This window comes from Scyliorhinus torazame, chromosome 17, assembly GCF_047496885.1.
Source record: "Scyliorhinus torazame isolate Kashiwa2021f chromosome 17, sScyTor2.1, whole genome shotgun sequence".
Classification (NCBI taxonomy): Eukaryota; Metazoa; Chordata; class Chondrichthyes; order Carcharhiniformes; family Scyliorhinidae; genus Scyliorhinus; species Scyliorhinus torazame.
In genome coordinates, this window is record NC_092723.1 from 96643250 (window position 1) to 96649249 (window position 6000).

A 6000-nucleotide genomic window follows, 5' to 3' on the forward strand; every position below is an offset into this window, starting at 1 on the left:
AATTTTCTATTTGTTTGTTGATTGGCCCACTTCCAATCCCACATGTGCCCGTCAACTGTAATGATGTGGATGAGTGTGATGATGTTGGGCTGCAAGCCTGATGTCTTAACACACAATTTCACCCAATCCAGGGTTGGGCGCCGTGCACGCATTCAACATAAAAGTCTGGCCAGAGTGGCAAAAATGGGTCATTCGCAAGTTAGTAGGCTGTGACTAGTGGGTCATAGCAAGGATCAGTGCTTGGGCTCCAGATATTCACAATCCACATCAATGATTTGAATGTGGGTGTGGTGATATGCATGTACACATCAATGAATATAGTTGTCTATCAGTGCACATAGTTAGCGGTGCGACCTACGACCAGCAGGTGGTGTTACAGATCTATCATGTGACTTGAGACACCCACCAGTTGGGAGTGAGTCGGACAAGAAGACAGTCGCATTTTGAGTAGCTCCAGGAGAGTCCACTGAATTCATTTAATAGCCATCGTCTGTATTATAATTCATTAGTTATCATTTCCACGTGCTTATTAATAAATCAACTTTATAGTTATTAACAATTATGTGTTCTGTGTACATCATTACAGCCGTTATATCACAGAACACAACAGTGGGGTTTAACTGAATATTTCCCATGACACATATATGACAACACTAGTGAAGTGTGAGTTGTAAGGAGGATGCGAAGATGCTTCAAGCGGGTTTGGAGAGGCTGAGCGAGTGAACAATATTTTGGCAGATGGAATACAATGTAGAGGAATGTGAGCAATGTAGAGGAATTGTGAGAAGCTGGCTGAGTTTGAACTTCAAAGAACTTGGGTGTCCTTGTTCATGAGTCACTGAGAGATAACACGCAGGCACAGGAAACAATTAAGAAGGCAAATGGTAGGTTGGACTTTATTACAAGAGGATTTGAGTTCAGGAGTAAAGATGTCTTACTACAGTTAAATAAAGCTTCGGTGAGACTTCACCTGGAGTATTGCGTGCCGTTTTACCTCAGGAAAAATATACTTGCCATAGAGGAATTGCAATGAAGGTTCACCAGACTAATTCCTGGGATGGAGGGATTGTCCTTTGAGGAAAGGTTAAACAGACTGGGCCTTTATCCCTGGAATTTAGAAGAATGAGAGAAGATCTCATTCAAAATTCTTACAGGGCTCGACAGGGTAGATGCAGGAAAGATGCTTCCCCCTGGCTGGGGGGTGAGTCTGGAACCAGGGGACACAGTCTCAGAATAAGGGGCAGGACATTTAGGACTGAGCTGAGGAAGGGTTTCTTCACTCAGAGGGTGGTGAATCTTTGAAATTCTCTTCCCCGTGGGGCGGTGGAGCTCAGTCATTGGGTATGTCCAAGACTGAGATCGATAGATTTCTACATCTTAAAATCATAAAGGGATATAAGTCCCTGATATGAATATAAAAACTGGCAAGTCGTGCTGCAGTTGTATAGAACCTTGGTAAGGCCGCACTTAGAACATTGTGCACAATTCTGGTCGCCACATTACCAGAAGGATGCGGAGGCTTTGGAGAGGTCAGAGGAGGTTCACCAGGATGTTGCCTGGTCTGGAGGGTGTTAGCTATGTGGAGAGGCTGAATAGACTCAGACTGTTTTCATAAGAAAGACGGAGGTTGAGGGGTGACCTGATAGAGGTCTACAAGATTATGAGGGGCATGGATAGAGTGGATAGGCAGGCCCTCTTTCCCAGGGTGGAGGGGTCAGTCACCAGGGGGCATAGGTTTAAGGTCTGTGGGGCAATGTTTAGAGGAAATGTGCGAGGCAGATTTTTATGCAGAGGGTGGTGAGCGCCTAGAACGCGTTGCCAGGGGAGGTTGTGGAAGCAGATACATTAACGGCATTCAAAAGACATCTTGACAAACACATGGATAGGATGGGTATAGAGGGATACGGCACATGCAAGTGCTGAAGGTTTTGGCAAAGGTTGGTATCATGACCGGTACAGACTTGGAGGGCCTAAGGGCCTGTTCCTGTGCTCTATTGGTCTTTGTTTGGAGGGAGGGCTTCAGGTATTTGGATAATTGGAGTGCATTCTGGGGAAGGTGGGACCTGTACAAGCAGGACGGGTTGCATCTGAACCAGAGGGGCACCAATATCCTGGGAGGGAGGTTTTCTAGTACTCTTCGGGAGGGTTTAAACTAATTTGGCAGGGGAATGGGAACGGGATTTGTAGTCCAGCAACTAAGGTAGCCGATATTCAGGACGCCAAAGCGTGTAATGAGGCAGTGGGGAAGGGAACACTGACAAAGGAGAGTACTTGCAGGCACGGAGATGGGTTGAAGTGTGTATACTTCAACGCAAGAAGCATCAGGAATAAGGTGGGTGAACTTAAGGCATGGATCGGTACTTGGGACTACGATGTGGTGGCCATCACGGAAACTTGGATAGAAGAGGGGCAGAAATGGTTGTTGGAGGTCCCTGGTTATAGATGTTTCAATAAGATTAGGGTGGGTGGTAAAAGAGGTGGGGGGGGGTGGCATTATTAATTAGAGATAGTATAACAGCTGCAGAAAGGCAGTTCGAGGAGTATCGCCCTATTGAGGTAGTATGGGTTGAAGTCAGAAATAGGAAAGGAGCAGTCACCTTGTTAGGAGTTTTCTATAGGCCCCCCAATAGTAGCAGAGATGTGGAGGAACAGATTGGGAAACAGATTTTGGAAAGGTGCAGAGGTCATAGGGTTGTAGTCATGGGCGACTTTAACTTCCCAAATATTGAGTGGAAACTCTTTAGATCAAATAGTTTGGATGGGGTGGTGTTTGTGCAGTGTGTCCAGGAAGCTTTTCTAACACAGTATGTAGATTGTCCGACCAGAGGAGGGGCAATATTGGATTTAGTACTGGGTAATGAACCAGGGCAAGTGATAGATTTGTTAGTGGGGGAGCATTTTGGAGATAGTGACCACAATTCTGTGACTTTCACTTTAGTAATGGAGAGGGATAGGTACGTGCAACAGGGCAAGGTTTACAATTGGGGGAAGGGTAAATACGATGTTGTCAGACAAGAATTGAAGTGCATAAGTTGGGAACATAGGCTGGCAGGGAAGGACACAAGTGAAATGTGGAACTTGTTCAAGGAACAGGTGCTACGTGTCCTTGATATGTATGTCCCTGTCAGGCAGGGAAGAGATGGTCGAGTGAGGGAACCATGGTTGACAAGAGAGGTTGAATGTCTTGTTAAAAGGGAAAAGATGACTTATGTAAGGCTGAGGAAACAAGGTTCAGACAGGGCATTGGAGGGATACAAGATAGCCAGGAGGGAACTGAAGAAAGGGATTAGGAGAGCTAAGAGAGGGCATAAACAATCTTTGGCGGGTAGGATCAAGGAAAACCCCAAGGCCTTTTACACATATGTGAGAAATATGAGAATGACTAGAGCGAGGGTAGGTCCGATCAAGGACAGTAGCGGGAGATTGTGTATTGAGTCTGAAGAGATAGGAGAGGTCATGAACGAGTACTTTTCTTCTGTATTTACAAATGAGAGGGGCGATATTGTTGGAGAGGACAGTGTGAAACAGATTGGTAAGCTCGAGGAAATACTTGTTAGGAAGGAAGATGTGTTGGGCATTTTGAAAAACTTGAGGATAGACAAGTCCCCCGGGCCTGACGGGATATATCCAAGGATTCTATGGGAAGCAAGAGATGAAATTGCAGAGCCGTTGGCAATGATCTTTTCGTCCTCACTGTCAACAGGGGTGGTACCAGGGGATTGGAGAGTGGCGAATGTCGTGCCCCTGTTCAAAAAAGGAACTAGGGATAACCCTGGGAATTATAGGCCAGTTAGTCTTACTTCGGTGGTAGGCAAAGCAATGGAAAGGGTCCTGAAGGATAGGATTTCTGAGCATCTGGAAGGACACTGCTTGATTAGGGATAGTCAGCACGGATTTGTGAAGGGTAGGTCTTGCCTTACCAGTCTTATTGAATTCTTTGAGGAGGTGACCAAGCATGTGGATGAAGGTAAAGCAGTGGATGTAGTGTACATGGATTTTAGTAAGGCATTTGATAAAGTTCCCCATGGTAGGCTTATGCAGAAAGTAAGGAGGCATGGGATAGTGAGAAATTTGGCCAGTTGGATAACGAACTGGCTAACCGATAGAAGTCAGAGAGTGGTGGTGGATGGCAAATATTCAGCCTGGATCCCAGTTACCAGTGGCGTACTGCAGGGATCAGTTCTGGGTCCTCTGCTGTTTGTGATTTTCATTAATGACTTGGATGAGGGAGTTGAAGGGTGGGTCAGTAAATTTGCAGACGATACGAAGATTGGTGGAGTTGTGGATAGTAAGGAGGGCTGTTGTCGGCTGCAAAGAGACATAGATAGGATGCAGAGCTGGGCTGAGAAGTGGCAGATGGAGTTTAACCCTGAAAAGTGTGAGGTTGTCCATTTTGGAAGGACAAATATGAATGCGGAATACAGGGTTAACGGTAGAGTTCTTGGCAATGTGGAGGAGCAGAGCGATCTTGGGGTCTATGTTCATACATCTTTGAAAGTTGCCACTCAAGTGGATAGAGTTGTGAAGAAGGCCTATGGTGTGCTCGCGTTCATTAACAGAGGGAGTGAATTTAAGAGCCGTGGGGTGATGATGCAGCTGTACAAAACTTTGGTAAGGCCACATTTGGAGTACTGTGTACAGTTCTGGTCACCTCATTTTAGGAAGGATGTGGAAGCTTTGGAAAAGGTGCAAAGAAGATTTACCAGGATGTTGCCTGGAATGGAGAGTAGGTCTTACGAGGAAAGGTTGAGGGTGCTCGGCCTTTTCTCATTAGAACGGAGAAGGATGAGGGGCGACTTGATAGAGGTTTATAAGATGATCAGGGGAATGGATAGAGTAGACAGTCAGAGACTTTTTCCCCGGTTGGAACAAACCATTACAAGGGGACATAAATTTAAGGTGAAAGGTGGAAGATATAGGAGGGATATCAGAGGTAGGTTCTTTACCCAGAGAGTAGTGGGGGCATGGAATGCACTGCCTGTGGAAGTAGTTGAGTCGGAAACATTAGGGACCTTCAAGCAGCTATTGGATAGGTACATGGATTACGGTAAAATGATATAGTGTAGATTTATTTGTTCTTAAGGGCAGCACGGTAGCATTGTGGATAGCACAATTGCTTCACAGCTCCAGGGTCCCAGGTTCGGTTCCGGCTTGGGTCGCTGTCTGTGCGGAGTCTGCACGTCCTCCCCGTGTCTGCGTGGGTTTCCTCCGGGTGCTCCGGTTTCCTCCCACAGTCCAAAGATGTGCGGGTTAGGTGAATTGGCCAATGATAAATTGCCCTTAATGTCCAAATTGCCCTTGGTGTTGGATGGAGGTGTTGAGTTTGGGTAGGGTGCACTTTCCAAGAGCCGGTGCAGACTCAAAGGGCCGAATGGCCTCCTTCTGCACTGTAAATTCAATGATAATCTATGATTAATCTAGGACAAAGGTTCGGCACAACATCGTGGGCCGAAGGGCCTGTTCTGTGCTGTATTTTCTATGTTCTATGTTCTATGTTCTTTGTCTTTTGATATGGGAATAGTGCAGAAAAATGGTGTTGAAGTAGAAGATCAGCTATGTTCTCATTCAATGGTGGAGTGAGTTTGAAGGGCTGAATGGCCTCCCCTACTATTTCTTATCACAGAATCACGGAATAATACAGGCAGAAGATGCTCTTTGGCCCATCGAGTCTGCACCGACGCATGAAAAACACCTGACCTGCCTACCTAATCCCATTTACCAGCACTTGGCCCATAGCCTTGAATGTTCTGACGTGCCAAGTGTTCATCCAAATACTTTTTAAAGGATGTGAGGCAACCCACCTCTACCACCCTCCCAGGCAGTGCGTTCCAGGCCGTCACCACCCTCTGGGTAAAACAATTTTCCTCAAATCCCCCTAAACCTCCTGCCCCTCACCTTGAACTTGTATCCCCTCATAACTGACCCTTCAACTAAGGAGAACAACCACTCCCTATCAACCCTGTCTACGTCCCTCATAACTTTGTACACCTCAATCAGGTA